Source organism: Alligator mississippiensis, chromosome 13 (assembly GCF_030867095.1).
Source record: "Alligator mississippiensis isolate rAllMis1 chromosome 13, rAllMis1, whole genome shotgun sequence".
NCBI lineage: Eukaryota > Metazoa > Chordata > Crocodylia > Alligatoridae > Alligator > Alligator mississippiensis.
The window spans coordinates 49,801,053-49,820,326 of NC_081836.1; the positions used below are offsets into that span (position 1 = coordinate 49,801,053).

At 41.2% G+C, this 19,274-nt stretch overlaps 2 protein-coding genes across 11 annotated transcripts in view; one reads left to right on the plus strand and one right to left on the minus strand.

The window, feature by feature from the left end:
* Positions 1 to 19,274, minus strand: part of C13H7orf50 (chromosome 13 C7orf50 homolog) — a 195,856-nt gene that overhangs the window by 50,763 nt on the left and 125,819 nt on the right. The window lies entirely within an intron of this gene.
* Positions 5,873 to 19,274, plus strand: part of GPR146 (G protein-coupled receptor 146) — a 71,423-nt gene continuing 58,021 nt past the window's right edge. For 2 of the 4 annotated variants that reach the window (XM_019494666.2, XM_014610738.3), the window contains exon 1: positions 5,873 to 6,499. The gene's annotated coding sequence lies outside the window, so the exon portion shown is untranslated. The remainder of the gene's footprint in view (positions 6,500 to 19,274) is intronic. The other 2 variants (XM_059716413.1, XM_019494667.2) reach the window with 1 other exon arrangement.

Sequence of the window (19,274 nt, forward strand, 5' to 3'; positions counted from 1 at the left end):
AGAACTTGATGATGACTCTAAACTCCGTAGGTGAATGTGAAAACACTGTAAGCAGAGAGAAACTAATAAATGGTGAAGACTGGCTAGCTTGGGACCCAACGAGTGGCACCTTGAACCATTTTTTCTCTAGGTCATTGATTCTGATTTGAAACAGGTCTGAAAAATTAAACAAATAAAAATACTTTATACTTCAACAGCAATTGAATGGGCTGTGATATGAGAAATGGTGGTTTCAGTTTGGTTTCCAGATGACAGATATTTACATTGCAACTGACATGGTTATTGCTGCCTGCGAAGAGGCAAAGGCACCATCGAATTCCTTCATCCCTTAGAGATGGCTGTTCGAGGACAACACTGAGGAATACTAATGGCAAGTGTTGGGAAGGAGGCTCAAATAATGACATTCTTTGTGTCACATCACGTTCTATTTTTCTATGAAAGAATCTCGTTTCTAGGGCCACCTGCATATCTTTGCATCAAACTAAATTTCACAGTAATCTGACTGAAAATGGCTTAAAAATTGAAGTGGATTATATGATGCACACTCAGATAGGGGAAGAAGAAACACAAGAACCTATACTGGAGAAGTGTCATGAATATAAACCAAAAAAATGAATACTTCCACAATTCTGCTTCCTTAATACAGGTTTTTAAAAAAAACAACTCATTGCTATAGAAGCTAAGAACTCTTCCATATTTAAAGAGAAAATAATATAAAGCAAAACACATCCTGTCACCAAAAGTAACAGAAAGAAACAAAACAAACACAAAGAGTCATAGATTCATAGACATTAGGGCTGGAAGGGACCTCGTGAGATCATTGGGTCCAGCTCCCTGCTCAAGGGGCAGGAAGTCAGCTGGGGTCAGATCACCCCAGCAAGATAAGCATCCAAGCATTTCTTAAAGGTATTCAGAGTAGGTTCTTGAACCACTTCCAGACTCTGGAAACTTGGACGGTAAAGAAGTTTTTCCTTCTGTCCAGTCTAAAACGGTCTTCCAGCAGTTTGTGACCTCTGGACCTTGTCTTCCCTTGGAGTGCCCTGGTGAACAGGTGTTTCCCCAGATCCTGATGCACACCCCTGATGTACTTATAGACCAAGTCCCCCCTGAGCCCTCGTTTCTCCAGGCTGAAGAGTTCCCATGGCTCTCAGCCTCTCCTCACGAGGCCTGTCCTCCTGCCCTCTGATCATGCACGTGGCTCTCCTCTGGACTCTCTCAAGCTTCTCCACATCCTTTCTAAAGTGCATCTGCTTTGACTTGGTTTCTGATGGACGTTCAAGGAGAATCAGTCTCAGATCAGACTCTACAACCAAGGGAGCTCTGCTGCCTGTCAGTGTGTTTTTACAACTCTTCTGCCTGACTTCAGACTAACACGGCTAACTACCTCTCTTCAAAACCAAAAAACATCAGCAAGAGCCTTCCAGTCCCTCTCAACTGGGGAGGTGGGGTTTAAATTAGAGGCATTTCCAACAGTCATTTTGCAGATCCTACACGGTTCAAATATATTCACCAGGACTACAAATGTCAGTTAAAGGATATAGAAGCTAATGGTAAAAAGTAAATATAAAAATTTTGTGTCCATGGCTCACCTCACTGAGAGGGCAGAAAAGGGATTCAATAACAATTGAATCGCTGGCACATGTCCAGGAAGGGCCAGCAGGGGAGGTTATGCTCAGGGGCAACCAGCATGGTTCATTAGCGGCAGGTCTTGTCAAACCAACCTGGTGGCCTTTTACGATCATGTCACCAAGTCTTTGGATGCAGGTGTTGCAGTGGATATAGTCTTTCTGGACTTTAGGAAGGCATTCGACACGGTCTCTCACCCCATTCTCAGTAAGAAACTAGGAGACAGTGGTGTTGATGCCTACACGGTCAGATGGGTCACTAACTGGCTGGAGGGCCTCACCCAGAGGGTGATGGTGGACGGGTCTTATTTGACCTGGAGGGATGTGGGCAGTGGGGTCCCCCAGGGCTTGGTCCTCGGGCCCGCACTATTCAACATCTTCATCAGAGGCTTGGGTGAGGGGGTAGAAAGCACCCTGTTCATATTCGCAGATGACACTAAGATGTGGGGGGAAGTGGGTACGCTAGTAGGAAGGAACAGGCTGCAAGCAGATCTAGACAGGTTACAGGGGTGGGCCGATGAGAACAGAATGGGGTTCAACACTGACAAGTGCAGGGTAATGCACCTGGGGAGGAAGAACCAGTGGCACACCTACAGGCTGGGGAACTCCCTTCTCGGCAGTGTTGAGACAGAAAAGGATCTTGGAGTCATCATTGATGCCACAATGAACATGGGCTGACAGTGTGGGGACACGGTCAGGAAGGCCAACCGCACCTTGTCGTGCATCCACAGATGCATCTCAAGCAGGTCCAAGGAAGTGATCCTCCCCCCTCTACGTGACACTGGTCAGGCCGCAGCTGGAGTACTGTGTCCTGTTCTGGGTGCCGCACTTCAGGAGGGATGTGGCCAATATGGAGATGGTCCAAAGGAGGGCCACCCACATAATCAGGGGGCAGCAGGGCAGGCCCTACGAGGAGAGGCTGAGGGACCTGAACCTGTTCAGCCTCCGAAAGAGAAGGCTGAGAGGAGATCTAGTGACAGTCTACAAACTAGTCAAGGGGGACCAGCAGACATTGGGAGAGTCCCTGTTCCCCCGAGCACTCTCGGGAGTTACAAGAAACAACGAACACAAGCTAGTGGAGGGTAGTTTCATTCTAGACATTAGGAGGCACTATTTCACTGTCAGGGCTGCTAGGACCTGGAACCAACTTCCAAAAGAAGTGGTGCTGGCTCTTACCCTGGGGGTCTTTAAAAAAAGGTTGGACAAACATCTGGCCGGGGTCATTTGACCCCAGTACTCTTTCCTGCCATGGCAGGGGGTCAGACTAGATGATCTCCTCAGGTCCCTTCCGACCTTACCAACTATGAAACTGAAACTATGAAACAATCTCTGGCAATAAGAACAATTCTAGATAGACTGTAGTGAGCAGGAGGAGGTTAAAAAGTGGCTATCTGCTCATATACCCATCATATATGGTCTACCAGTAATGTAGTAAAATGAAAGCAACTTGAGTAAATGTATCCTTATGCTTAATAGTGCCAGGTTTCCAGGAAAGAGAAGTTTGAAATTGGTTTTTAAATTAGATTTTTCTATTATCTATCTCTGAATTTCCAGAATTTCATTTAAGCTGAGGTCCCAGGCCATTCGACTTTTGGTATTTTTGATATTCAGAGGCTCATGTCTCTCATTTTAGCTCACCATTTATAAGGCTTCCCATCTCTCTCACTGCTTTGTTGCCAGCATACGACGAACTTTACTGGAATCACGATCTCTACAGAATGGTCTTAGCAGAGGAATATCACTTTCATTCATATGGTCAGCAAAGTTGTTACAAATCTGGGCCAGAGTCACAACTGTCCTGAATTTGTATCCCTTCTTATGGATAGGGGGGCATTCTGCTTGCCAACATATGGCAATAACAGGCACAAACAGAGGCAAATGACTACACGCTTGGCTTCCCCACTGTGGCAGGGATGTAATTTCGACTGCTATGTGGAGGTCTGTGTCAGAGCTCTATTTGGATGCGAGAGAAAGGCTTGTGGCCCACTGGTTGCAATTTGGTTACCTGGATGTTATTGGAAATAACTACACAGAATGGGCAAGAACAAGGTAGTGGAAGAAAAGTACAGAGGAGAGAAGCCACACACACAATACTGGAAGACAGAAAAGCATACCACAAACTGGCAGGAGAAAGAGCAGGAGTCCAGTTCACCGCAGGTATACAAGCATTCATTTCTGTTCAAGCCAACAGATTTTGAAACCATTTCTTCTAGCATTACTACAGAAGATAAAAGAGGAGTGAAAGAGCAAAGATGAGGAGGAGAGAATAAAAACAACAAAAGATCAGATCAATAAACTGTACAATGCTCAAAAATATATGGGGATATGACACCTTAGGTTTCCCCAAAAAGAAAGACTGGATGCACTGTATTGCCTTGTTTTTCCAGTAATATAAAGAATTTCATTACAAAAAATAAACACTTTCCCCTGAACACTCAATTTTTCTCTCCCACTCATGCACCACTTTCCCACTTAAAACAAAAACAACAATAACAGAGCCCAAACCTATTAATGTAATTTAAAGCTGCAAGGAAATAGGGCTGAGTTATACAGCTCTCAGAAACAAGATTTCTAAAATAAAAGTTAACAGATGATTTACTAATTGAGCCTTGGCCAAAAAATGCACAGTAACTATGACTACACAACCCATATAAAAGAATTCACAGCCATATTAAATTATTTTAACTATTATTTTCTATAGGTTTCCACCTTATGAACAGAGGAATCATAAGCATAAAGAGCATTTTAAGTTTCATTAAGATACAGAAAGCAGACTTGAAATCAAAGTCACATTTTTTTCTAGCAATGTACTCCTTCCATCAGATAGACATTTTAAAGGTTGCTTTTCACATAGTACATAAAGTAACTTGATTTTTATTATATGTTAGGCCAATAAAAATATTGCTAAAAAATCCAATAATATAAAAAGTGTCCAAAAGGCATCTGGAGAACTAACCAAAAATGCTTTAAAATGATACAGCATACAAAAAATACCTTTCATAAGAGCTAACTTGTTCTTATAATCTTACAACTCTTGGTAATATATACACTGGGAAAAATTACAATAAGCCGATTTGGAAAGGTTTCTATAGACACAACTGATGCAGAAAAACCTCAAACAAGTTCTGCAGAAAGCCAGATTTAAATGAGAACAAGCTTTTGTATCTTTCTGATCCAGGAAAGGATTCTTTCTTCTATTGTATTTGTGTAAATGGGAAAAAGTGCATGTGACCCATGGAGAGATACAGTATCTGTTTAAGAAATACATGTGTCCGTTACCAACTGCAATTAAAATATGATTTGAGATGCATGCAACTTTACTGGCATCAGTCTGCAGTCAACTAAAAGCTGTTGGGTCCTTCTACTATTTCATCCATGTACACACATGCTTCTGAAGAATACGTAACATGTTAACAGTAAGAATGACTGAACAAGGAAAAAGTAAACAATTCAGTAAATTTAAATTAAATAGAAGAGTTTAAGTGCATACAGAAGGAAAATATTTACAGAAACTATTATGTTAGTTAAATTCCACTTTCTAAAATACGTACCCCTGTAAAATGATATGTATTATAACAGATCCAGTTCAGAAACGTAAGTCTGTATTTCATCTCAACTACTTTCAGTTATCCTTGGGTGTCATCATCTTGACTAACACCCTCCTAACCTATGCAGTCCTGCCAATGTCATTCTGCTCAGCCTGTCACTGCAGCACTAAAAGGAATGTGTATGCATCTGCCATCCTGCTTTACTTATCCCCTGTCCCTGGTTTCATAGTTTCACTGCTGTTACGGGCTGGAAGGGACCTTACAGATCACCAGGTCTAGCCCCCCTAAACTGTACCAATCAATCGGGTGAAACAGCATACGCAGATGACAGAGCAGGGTTAGAAAAGCGAAGAAATCATTTTTACCTCCTTCTATGTACTTCAGTTTGTAAAAGTGCTGCCTCCCTTCCCCCCAGAATAAACGAACAGAAGGTTTCCAAGATTGTTAAGGGCACATTGAACAGACACCAGAGGATACAGATCTTATAGCCGCAGCGGCAAAGGTGTCCCTTTTAAGGGACAGAGAAAATGCCCCCGAGTTTGGAAGGGCTGGAGGTTTGGGGAAGGTAGAGGCAGACGAAGATGGTTTGAAATCCTCGCTGGAGAGAAACCCAAGAGCTCGCTGCTTCCAATGAAAGGCCCGCGCGGAGTAGGCAGGTTGCCAGGCAGGCTCGGCAGCGTGACCGCGCTGCATTGAGTTTCTTTAATGAAAGCCAGGAAAGAACACATTACACAGTGTTTCTCCGGAGAGCTCAAGCCTCCAGTGATTGAAATCAATAAAAACAGCCGGCAAGGGGCCCAGGGGGGGAGGAGAGAAACCTCTCCTCTAGCCTTCAGTCTGCTTTCCACTTTCTTCCTCCCCTCTAAAGTACAACTTTGAAGATCAGCCTGACAAACTGCTTCACTTCCAACCCTCAGAAGAGTTTGATGAGGGTGGAGGAAAGGTAGCCTTTTCATTTTTCCTTCTGCTGACCAGGCTCCTTCCACTGTCTTGCGGGGCTAAAGGAATAAAAGGGGTGGGGGGTTCATTTCAGTCCCGCCTGGAAGAACTTCTACAGACAAGTGCAACCTCTGACATTTCAGAAAAGGGATGAATTTTGCAGGGGAAGAATGTTAAGAGGAGAAAGAGGAAAGAAAACATGGGATCTTATTCAGCAAGAACCAGGCATACTGGGGAGGATGTCAACCACTATCTTGGAGACTTCTGAAACTGCAGAAAAGACTGCATTCAAAAGGGTAAGACAAGGACTATCTCCCTCCTGAAGTGGTCACAACGTTAGAAAATACACGGTCAATGCAAAGGACCGGATCAGAAGTAAGGGATTCGGTAAGATGCACCCTGTTTTTAATTATTTGGGCTCTTAAGTGTGAAATCTGCAGTGTTCTTTTCTACTTTACTTGCTACATAAAGTTGTAATTTCTTTCTTATTATTAACTCTTGGGAGACTGATTATTTAAAGATACACCATGTTTAACATCCCATGTTAGACTTCTGCCAGAATACTCATCTTCACTGAGACCTATCAAGGATTTGCAGAACATGCATATTTGACTTTTTTCCAGTATGCTTAACTGTGCTTATTGACAAGGCAGAGTCAGGCCATTACATAACTTCACCCCCTCCAAAAAGCCTGTTCCATGTTTTAGGAGGTCTGTTTTGCTATTTTAATTATGAACCATTACAGAGGCCACACGTTGAAGCTGAACTGCATTTGAAAGACTGCCAGTAATGAATTTCTAATATGCTACATATTTATCTGTTTTATTTATTTTATTTAAATCACCATAGCAGCTACATATACTACAGACCTAAACTGAGCTCTGCATGTTGGCTTAAACCACAAATTCTAGGAACTTGTATATATGCTGGCTAGGCTCAATAGATATAAAAATATATACATAACATAACTTTTACAGGCACTTCTCAATTATTTGCTGTTGCAGCCCAGATGGATTTTTTTTTTGGTCTTTTTTGGCACATTGTTTAAAAAAACCATCTTGTTATGTTATTCTTGGTATGCATATTGTAACAATTCTACTCTGTTCTTAAACATTCATCCGTTAGACTATAGAAAACACACTTCATAGGGACAGTCTAGCAGAAAGTGGAGTGGACAGCAAATCCATAGGATTTCAATTATTTATTTACACTTTAATAAGATACCAAGGGCCAAATCTTGCCCCCAGTGAGCATGCTGAGTGGTTCATCTTCCTTCACAGGACTCCAGCTATCAAAGGAATGTGATGTATGGGTGCCTTTCAAGCATAAGCACCGCACGTGTATGTGCTGGCAAGCACTTGTTGATAGCAACTTATATGCTGAATGCCTGGAAAGAGGATAGGGAAGGAACTCCATGCAATGCTTTCAAGACCACTCCAGGATGTTTTGTGGGGGTAGTTCAGTATCTGTACTTCTGAACCTGAGTTGTGGAGGGAGGCTAAAAATTGTGGGAAGCAGAGACCTCCTAGAGCTCTCTATCTGTGCCTTTGAAATGGGAAACCTCATTTATACTGAGATGAGATTTAAGGAATAATACCGTCCTAACCTATGGTGTGAAGAGGTTCATCCTAAGTGTGAGAAGCTACTGACAAAGACTTGATTTTTAAAATCTTTTAAATTTTATCAGCCAACAAAGAAAAACCCCTTCCCTCTCCTGGGTGTTTATTTGGAGAGCTGTGCAATGGACTCATTCATCTAGTACAATTATCTTTAAATATAAATCTCTGACTTCCTGCATTGAAGCATCACTTTCATAAAAGTGAATTAGTTCAGGCTTAGGCCCCAGCCACATTACTTGCATAAAAACCAGGCCATTATATGTAAAGATTTGCTTGAACAGTTGCAGGGGTTTTTATGTCTAACAGGTGCATACACATTTGCACAGGTGCTGCCATTGTTGCTGCTTTGGAAATCTGCCCTTTTACAGCCACGTTCCTTTCTCCATTACCTGGAAATGCAAAGTACGCTGAACTTGCAAGTTACCTACCCATTAAGTTGAATAAAGTTTTCAGGCATGAATTGATGGATTATTTTTACACAAATCTCCTTTTAAATATTTTTAAAAGCATGTATTTTTATCAATTGGGGAAAAAACCCGAACAGCTAGGTAATAATGTAAGAGGTAGTAATAGTTTATAAGTTATTTTTATTGGACCAATCTTGGACACTTTGTACAAATGAGATATTGGTGAGACATTCGGTAAACATACAAGTAGAAGTATGATACCTATCTGATTTCAAGACAAGGTTTTTTCCCCTTCATTTCATATGGGTGGGAAAAGTCTGTTCTTTAGGAGTCAAGTAGGAGGCAGGGGGGGAAGGAGTAGGGGAAGAAGTGGTACCTGCTGAAGCTCGGCTGTGGCCTTGACCCCGGTTTGGGGCTAGAGCTGCAGCTGCTGCCTGCCTCCTCCCCCACTGCCTCTGGACCTCTCTCCTCCTCTCCCATCTCTCCCCCACACTATCTGTGTAGCCCGCTCCCCCCACAGCTTCTGGGCTTCCACTCTTATTCCATGCAGCAGGCTCTGCCAGCAGGCTCCGTCCCTGCTCCAGCATGGGGCACAGAGCACGGCCCCAACCTGGCCCTGTAGCAGCAGTGCTGGCTCAGCAAGGGGGAAGGGAGGGGTAAAAAGGGGGCTCAAGGATGCAGGATGCCAGGAACAATGGGAGGGCAAGTGGGGGGGGCAGGCAACAGAGGGAAAGCTGCCTGCCCCCCCACTTCCAAGCTGCCTACTCCCTTACCACCTACTCCCCCCCACTGCCTATCCCATTGCTCCCCCACTGCTTGCTCCCTTATTGCCTCCCCCACCCTCTGCCATCCTACTGTGTGCCCCCAACTGTCTCATTACCACTGCTTTCCCTGCAGCAGCGGTGGGAACAAATTTAAGATGACCTTCCACTAATTAGTTTCTGTACATAGAAAATTATAACAAATGTATACATTCTCCATCTATAGAATCTAACGATGGAGGGATTGTCTTAAATTCAGGGTTGTCTTGGATTTGGGTAAATGTGGTAATGTGGTTACAATTCAAAATAGGTACTGACATAGTATTTTTCTGACATACTGCACAATACTAAAAGTTCTACTCTTTCTTTCCTTGCCTTCTCAGAAAGGTTTTTCGTGTTTTGTGCACTACCTTCACAAGCTCTTTTCAGAGAAAAACACCACCTACTTTTAGGGGACATTGTAGTCACTCCCACGCCAAATCAAGTAGCCCCCTCTCCTCCCGCTTCTACAGCAAACTGCATTGCTATGCAGATAGGCCTATGCAACATGTAAGTCCTACCAAACTCTCCAAAATAGGGCATATAGGGAATGTGGGCGTATGATACATGTTGGCTCACAGCTGAGGTGAGTTTTACCTGTTATTCACTGCTGTCCTCTCAACGGAAGAGCCAAAATGTCCTCTACTCAGAGGGTCTAAAAGCCTATTTATGTTTGTCCCTGGCTACAAATGTTTAGCCATACCAGCTTCCATAACATGGCTATGGACAGACTTCCTTACACAACACACTTCATTTCCATGGCATACAACAAAAGTCAGGTAAGTTCCAGCTAAAGAAGGTAGGTCCTGACTGAAGAGAAACACAACACCAAAACACTGAATTTTATATGGATTTCCAATCCCAGCAAAAGTATCAAGGACAATTCACTCCATAGTAACAGTCCCCTTCTAATGGCTCCAATTTGCCATGCTCATCCAATTTGCCATGCTCATCATAAAAGCAGGTCTGGGATTGAAATAAACCTTCTCTCTATTGCAGCAGATACAGAATATAACTTTGTGCTACCTGTGATTCTCATAGTTCTACTGCCACATTATCAGAAATACTGTATGTTGTTCCCAATTACAGGTGCTGTTGTGGCCATCACAAAAGGTTCCCAGATATCCTCCTTGCACAACATGTCAGTAAAAGCAATATTTTAAAAATAGTATAATACTCTGGATCTATCAGCAGACTAGATCAACAATTTTGGGGGAGATGGAAGGAAGAAGCAGGTGATCATCCCATTCTAATCTCATGTACCAACATTTTTATGAAGCAACAGATCTGGAGTAAAAAACCCACTTGAGTGAGATCTCTCATAAAGGACTGTAACCTTTGGGCTCTAACTACTTCATTGACTCAGCAACTGAATAACCAGACTTGGCTGAAATATTCTTTTTGGAGGAGAAGGGATCCTTCCATCTTTCTCAGATGAATAGTGATCTGACACTTTTGAATACTGTAAAGCCTCTAAAGATCTCCTTTTCTACGCTCCTGGATACATGGATGGTATCAGATGAATGTAATTGAGTGCAGTCAGTTTGTCCAGTGTAGCAATATAAAAGTGACAGTCTCTCAGACGAACTGAATGCTTCCCTATAGTTTACCTTTCATTTATAATCCTTCAGTAATTAAAAAGGTTAGAGAGCACACATTTGCCTTCTACCTATTGACAAGATTAATGCAGGGAGGAGGCTCTGCAATTGTTAAAAACTATGGGCTTTTTTTAAAGGTGAGATAGTCTTCTGCAACTGTTATATCCAGATTCCTTATGGTTTACTTAGTGACAGAGAAATAAATTCTTGTTATTAGAGGCAATGAGCTTCACTTCTGTGCATATATTACTTTTTTTAAAAATATCTACTTAATTACCAGCCTGTCCTCATTAGTCTCAGCTACAGAATTCAATAGAATATATAACTAGGAGAAATTAATGTTCTGGGATTCATTCTCTACTTTCATCTCTCTAACTGTACATCCTTCCAGCTAAATTAAGAGAAAGGATTACCTACCTGGAGAGTGACAAATTATTAATTTGACAGAACCAGGACCTTTATGATTTGATATATTAGGAACCTTTAAATAACCAGTTAAATATTCCACCATTTTTCCTATAATTACTTTATTATATGTATCTCTCACATACACCTCAATTTAGCCTGGCCAAGATCCAAAAGGAGGGATTCAAGAAAGCAAACAGTGTGAGCAGCTTTAATCTACATGTGATTAGTTTCTTTAGCACAATTAATTTGTTCTATATACTTCCATTTCACAATTCTACATTCCTAATATAAGTTGTTCACACCATCAGCTGGAACACAAAGGACCTGATTATCTATTGCCTTGAACACCTACAGATTTAGACTCTGTTAATCGCCTTTTGTGTACACATTGTTCTTCCAAATGCACGTACCTTCCCCAGGTTTTAGTAGGGACACCTTGAGACAAGTTTGTTCTACTCAAGGAAAAAATTCAATAACAACTTCTACTTATGTTTTATGCACAGTTCATGTTTCTGCCATTTCCGGAAATTCTGTCCTAATGAAATAGAGTACTTGACCAAGACTTCAGAGAGTCTACACTGACAACTCAGTTAGGTTTTCTGATTTCCTCCAGATTTGCTGTTCTCTCATACAATTCACAACTACCGAGTGCTAATAGTTAAAGTGTATAAAAGAATGATCAGTAGCCAGTCTATAGCTGAATAATGGACTGCTTTAACTGTTCTGGTTCCAAAAAGAGGTTCCTACCCATGTCGGGACTTCAATTCCTATGTGTACTGCAGTAGTCCTTCCTTGCACCAGTAAGAGAAGCCAACCTCCTATGACACTGCATTGACAATATCATGGCCTCAAGAAGTTCTCCACACACAATTTGAACATGCTAGCTCTGATATGCTCTCTTTACCTATAAGAGAAGTTCCCCCAGAAGTTCCTCAGGAAAAAAAATATCTGTTTTCAGTAATAGAAGAGGTACTAAAATTATCGAATGTTATCTGTTCCCAAGCAACTGATTTCTCTCTTAAGTCTTTACATATTTCCTGCTTTTTTTTTGCCCCATGCTAAGTACATGCCTGTGATAGTAACTTGTGAACTCTCAAGGCTTCCCCGCACAGTCCGGGAACATTAAAATGACATCTGTTTTTTATAGCATCAGGTGTACCTTCATTATGTTTCTGTGAGGCAGAGCAGAAAATCGAAAACCAATTATGATTTAAGACCTCAAATTAAAACCTGTCGTCTGTTTAGCAAAAATACTTCATAAAACTTGCTTGTGTTTCAACAGACCACGCTGAAGTAGATAATTTTAAATGCAACTGGCATACAAAGCAAGGCTTCAAGAAAAAAAATACAAATCCTAAGAGAGTCAAGTCTTTTCCAGTTATTATGAAAACAAATTTGACTCAAACAACTCCCACACTTCAACACTCAATATCTATCCTGCACATTTCTGTTTGAAAAAAATGCAAGTATTATCACTGAATTTCCAGGTCTGGAAGCTGTGGTCTGATTTCAATTTGGGGCACCTCATTTCCATAAATTAATCTTTACAACTTCGTTAGGGAGGGAAGTCACTTTTTAAAACTCTTATCTCACATTAGCTATAACGTCATTCAAATAAATCCCTGAAAAAATTACTGCTTGAGGGAAAGAAGTGTATATTTTCATAATTTTCATCTGATTACTTACTAATGACATTAAGACAGCATGCAGAAACTTGGGCTAGGCCTAGTCTTCTAATTATTGTACAAACACATAACAAAGACATGGGCAGACAAGGTTCTTTGAGTGAATCTGATATTTTTTATTAGACCAACTTAAATAGTTGGGAAAAAAAAATTTTAAAGCAAGCTCTCAGGTCCCAACTATTTAAGTTAGTCTAATAAAAGATATCAGATTCACCCAAAGAACCTTGTCTGCCTATGTCCTTAGACCAACACAGCTACAACCTACACCCCGGTAACAAAAACATGGGCACTGCTCAAGGAGAATAATCCAAGAATAAAGCAGGGTATAGTAGGAAGATACTGAAAGAATGACAAGAGAACTACAAATACAATCAACTACAAATAAAATCAATCAACACTGACCAGCACAATAGAGAGTGGTGTTTATCTCTCTTTTTTTTTTTTTGGCAATCCCTCACAGTCAAGCATGACTGTCTTCCATGACTGTCTTATCTGTGTATCCGAAGATGGCTGATGAGGCCTACCTGGGATCAAAAGACTACTGTAGCTCGGATATGCATTTCCATGTGGGCTGCGTGGTGCTGGATCCTTGATTTGGTTCATGACACAATGTTTCTCCTACTGTTGCATTTCCATCGCCTGTTGTTGTCTTGAGGTTTCAAAGTACTGAGATCCCTGCAGCAGACTCTTCCTCTATTAGGGGCAGTCCTGGGCAACAGTCTTCTATGAGCTCACATCAATGTTGCATTTTTTTTTTAAGTTGGCCTTGAGGACATCCCTGAAGCGCATTCTCTGCCCTCCTCTTAAGCATACATACACCTTGGCTGAGTTGGGAGAATAAAACTTGTTTTGGGAGTCTGGACTTGGACATCTGGATGACACAGCCATCCCAATGAAGTTCATTTGGATGATCGTTGCCTCCATACGTGTGGTGTTTGCTTGCAGGAGATGCTAATGTTGGTGCATCTGTCTTGCTACTGGATTTGGAGGAACTTCTGCAGGAAGCATTGATGGTACTTCTCCAACAACTTTAGATGTCTCCTGTATGTTCTCCACATCTCAGCTCCATATGCTTGGTTTTGGGTTTGATGTTGCACTCTTCGAACACCGTTTCTTCAGGCATCCAAAGGCTGCGCTTGCATATTTGAGGTGAAGCTGGATTTTTTCACTGATGTCAGCTTTCTGCGAGAGATGGCTTTCAAGGTATGGGAAATACTCAACACTGAGCCTCACCCTAGATGTGGATCCAGCTCTAGGTGTTTATTTATTGTCAAGTTATTTGCAGCCATTATTTTAAAGGAAAATTTCAAGTATGGATATGAAAATGGACAATGAGGTAACTTTGCTGAGTTTTACACGCTATTCCACTTGAGCTTGAGAGAAAGGATACATCTTGTTTGAAATGCTAACAAATAAAATATGAATTCTGGTAATGCTGAAAGAAAGGAAACAAGAAAGGAGGCAAGAATCTGCATTTCAGCAGCATATGGAGAAAAGTCAGGTAGGGTGAGAGGCTATAAAGAACTTGAAAGCTGAGAGAAAGTAGTTTGAAACTCTGGAAAAAAGATTAAAAAAATTAAAAAGAGGGAGCCAGTGAATGGGTGGAAAGATAGAGGTAACGCGGACAAAGTGACATGCAAAGATCTTTGCAGATAGTTCAATTTATGTCTGCCAGACAGAGTGCTCGGAAGATGTACAGGAACAGGCACAAATCAAGGAGGAGGTCCTGGTAGGCCTCCACTACAAATTAGGGGAAACATGCTGAGAAGAATCCTCCATACAACAAACTGTAGGAGCGCTTGGAGAAGTAAGAGGACAACCAGATGGAGATAGTCGTGACAGCTGAGGGACAAGAAGATATCAAAAGAAGAGCTCAGTCAATTCTTTCAGAGGAAGATATAAGGTCAAGAACAAGGAAGAAGTACCGGTTCTCAGCTGTGGCCATGAAGAAGACACCGAAGTCTTAACTGAGGAGAGACCTTTTCTCAGAGCTCATTAGGAAATGGAACGTCCATCCCAAGGGATATTCTACATTTCAAAATTTGTTTTCACTCTAAGGAAGACTGAATAATCAATCAAAATTTCAAATATGTTTTTCACAGACTGGATATTTTGAAGACTTTCAATTTAGAAAGATTTGCTTCAGTAATGTTGAACAGTTATAATATTATAAATATTAAATATTACAGATAAATACTACTGCAATAAAATAATATCAAGCTGCTTCAGGCTCAACACTAGGAAAAACTTCTTCAGGGTTAGAGTGTCCAGACTGTGGAATAAGCTCCCTCCAGAGGTGGTACAATTGCCTACCCTGGAAATCTTTAAGGGGAGACTGGACGGTCACCTTGCTGGGGTCACCTGACCCCAGTTGTCTTTCCTGCCTGGTGCAGGTGGCTGGACCTGATGATTTTGCGAGGTCCCTTCCAGCCTTACATATATGAATCCATGAATAAAAAAGCTTGAACAAAATGAAATCCAACAATGAAGTTGAAAGGCAATATTTTTACCTTATCAAAACAGAGTTCTTTGATGTTATCAAAATGAAGCATTTCATTACCTTTCTCTTTGGCTTTCTAACAAATCAATACATTATCCAAACATTCTGAACTAAACTGTATTTTCTTCAATGGAAAAGCATCCCACTGAAAAGATTTTCTGAACACCTCTTAACATGAGCTTTTCAATAGAGTGCAGGGAGTGGAAGTTAGGATAGAGAGGACCTAGGATGAAACTGAAAGAGATGAACTCCAGACAGTGATGCAGATAGTATATTTAATGACATCTGAGATCAAGGGGAGAAAGGAGTGTGGCAGAAGCTGGAAACACATGAGGTCAGAGGAGTTTGTTTTGTTTCTTTTTAAGATGGGAAAGACATTTTACCTCCCAATGTTGCCTTTCTTCTCAAGATCTTTAAATAAAATGACCAGCCTTTAACTTTGACCTTTCTATAAAATCTGCTGTCAATTTCAAGCACTTATTTTAATCATAAACTCTTAGAAGTTAGAGATCATTTGGGAAGTTTTGATGCCTTGTTCGTTGTTTATGAACTAGTAGATAAACCATGATAACAGGGAACAATCAAGGGACTGCACCTATAACTCAGTAAGTCACAAAAAACAGCATAATTAAGTCCCTGCCCAGTTCTGGAACACATTCACAATGTTTTTGTATAAATCTACCCAGGTGTAACTATAATTGGACATGGGCTTCAACTATATAATAAAAGACACTAATCTGGTAATCAAGTATTGGTACCCTAATTGTAAATGTCATGTCAGGAAGTATGACTCATCTTAGCAGTTCTAACACACTGGACCTTGTGATTTCTTGGCTTCTGGTCCTGCATTCAGCTCTCAATATAATACAGTAACACCATGTAAATTTACATTTTTCTTCGACATGTGCTGAGTAGTTATTCTATTTCTATATCATGATTATTTATATTTTATGCAACTGCCATGCTGCAATGTCTCAGTGTCAAGCTGGAGACAATGCAGGGGTGGGGCTTTCTATATTTTCTTCTGTTCAACATCTTGCGCGGTTCATCCACAATGAATAGGCCAGAGTTAATGGGGAGATCAGTCAAAGCAAGTTAGAGCTCATCTACAGTGAGCTGCTCATCATTAGCATTTGTCTTCATATATGGGTCCCAGCCAGGTGGTTGTTGGTAGTCAACTTCTTTGTCTTTGATACTTTTGCTCATGTGCACAGTTACACTATACTGGAGTATATATGTCAGGAGTAGCATCAACCAGCTGCTCCAAGAGTTCATAGCACAGCCCTTGGGCTTCAAAGTGCAAAGCCAACAAGGGAGGTGATTAAGTTATCAGCTTTAGCAAGAAGATTTGGCACACTTTGTTGCACTTGCTCTGTTTGTTGTAAAGGCTGAGAAGTAAAGAGGGTCATCTACAAGGCAGTTCTATCAATATGAGAGTGCCCTGCTAAACCAAAACTGCCAGTAGAAATTATCTACCTTGCAGAAGGCTGTGATCAGTGCCAAAGGATTGTGGCTTAGTTCACAAGGCTCTCTCTGCCAAGCTGATAACATGATATGTAGCTGTTCCCAAATAATCCAATATAAAGGGAGCCCCTCCCAGCTGGGCAACCTACAAATACAGAAGAGACAGAGATTATTTAGTTTCTACTCTGAGAACCACCGCTCTCCCAGTAGAAACCACAAGCGTGCAGATATTCCAGTTTTTCTCCTGGAACAAAGATGTGTGTGCCAAGAAAAAAATAAGCCAAGCACAACCAGATAGAAATTGCTCCTGGGAGAGTTTCTCCTGGGAGAAGGAACATACGCACACTTTTTGTGACTTATCTCCTCTCAGAAATCAAGAAAAGCAGAGATGTGAGGAAAACTAGGGAAGAATACAAGAGCATTGCTCGAGCATACAGCGATGAAGTCAGGAATTGGAGTTGTAGCTAGCAAGGGATGTGACAGGTTTCCTACAAGTACGTCAATAGTAAGAGGAGGATCAGGAAAAGTGTGGGTCCCTTACTGAATTGGGCGGGGGGGAGGCAACCTTGTGACAGAGGATGCAGAAAAGACTGAAGAGCTCAGTGCCTTTTTTGCCTCAATATTCACAGGTAAGGTCAGCTCCCAGACTACTGCACCAGGCAGTACAGTTTGGGGAGGAGGGGAGCAGCCTTCAAGGCTGAAAGGACAGGTTAGGGACTACCTAGAAAAGCTGGACGTGTACAAGTCCATGGGGCCAGATGGGATGTATCTGAGGGTGATGAGGGAGTTGGCTGATGTAACTGCAGAACTGCTGGCCATCATCTTTGAAAACTCATGGCGATCAGGAGAGGTGCCAGATGATTGGAAAAGGGCAAACATAGTGTCCATACTTAAGAAAGGGAAGAAGGAGGATTCAGGGAACTACAGATCAGTCATCCCCACCTCAGTTCCTGGAAAAATCATGGAGCAGATCCTCAAGGAATCCATTTCTAAGCACTTGGAGGAGAAAAAGGTGATTAGGAACAGCCAGCATGGATTCACCAGGGGCAAGTCATGCCTGACCAACCTGATTGCCTTCTAGGATGAGTTGACTGGCTGTGTGGATGTGGGGAGATGGGTGGATGCGGTGTACCTTGATTTTAGCAAGCATCCTTGCAGGCAAGCTAAGGAAGTACGGGCTGGATGAATGGACCCTAAGGTGGATAGAAAACCAGCTGGAACATTGGGCTGATAGAGTAGGAATCAAAGGCTCGATGTCTAGGACCCAAAAGATTACGATGTGCATCCTATTGTTCATGCCGAACAAACTTTTTGAAAGGTCCAGGATGTGCTTAACTGTATTTAATGTTTCTAATATTTCTGATCTATTCTTTTTAATCTCTGAGTTTATGACTTGAAAACAGAGAGATAGGATAGATTAGATAAAATTAAGCACACTGACATTTCAAGCGTTTTCCCTGAGCAAAAGCAAAAAGCAAAGCTTTCTGCAGCCACACAGAGAGGCTGAGTTCAGGACAGAGTAAAAAAAAGGGCTCAGTGTGCTTTCTACTACCTCTTTTTACATACTGGTTAACCTAAGGAGTAGCTTGGATGATAACCTCAGAGAAGCTGTGTGACTTGCAGGAGTGGTAATATTATAGTGATAGTCAACTAGGAAAAGGAAGGCGGTAGGGGCTGGAAAAAATAAAGGCAGTCCAAAATGCAGAGAAGGATACAAACTTCGTATAGATGGGGCCTTCCCTAACCAAGCATATAAACTGTTCTTAAGTTGACAGTTTTATAACTCTAAATGGTTTTGAAAATGAAATCCAAACTCAGTAGCAAATATGTACTCTAAATCACTCAGCAGTTGCTGCTTAAAAAACCAGAAAACCACTAACCCCAGCAACAAAATGAGATGCTTCAAGTAAGCTTTAATGAATTGAAAGTCAGGATTTTTATGCTTTTAAATTTTGGTTTTCTATATCCTGGAAACCTTATAGCAACTTCTGACAGATACAGCAGGACTGAAATCATCCATTGCACCAACTTTTTATGCATTGAAAAGTAAGATATCAAGTAATAAAATGAGTTCAGACAGAGGGCATATGTTAAGCAGCTGTGGGTCCATTTAAGCTTTCTTTGTGCCTTAAAACTCAATGCCATTGCAGAGTTCCCCTGCTTCCCTACACCTACATCAACATGTAATATGTAATTAAAATGTAATTAAAATGACTGATCTAACAGAGTGAATGTAACCACAGAATTTCTGGAGCAGTATAAGAAATATGCTGAAGCTATCAATAGATTTAGTATGCTTTCTTCACCAAAGCAGATCATGCAAATAAAGCAATCTTTGAAAACACAATCTTTGTTTCTAGGCAGCCTGTTTTAAAAAAAACAAAACAAAACAAGATTTTAACAAGTTAGGATTAATACTGATATGAACAAGGCTTTGTCACTTATTTATATGATATTCAACATGGGTAGTGCTAGCATATAACTTCTCTCTTGAATGGGAGGTGGCAAGCTTAGAGCTGACATATCTGATGATGTTATCACAACTCTCATAGTACTTGGTGGCTTTTAAGGGTTCTCATACATCAAAAAGATTTGTGCTTTCAATTACCAAAGTTCAGCCCTTATTCAAAACGGCCACCATATCCTATTACGTCAATAGGAGATGGCCACAGGTTGCCCCC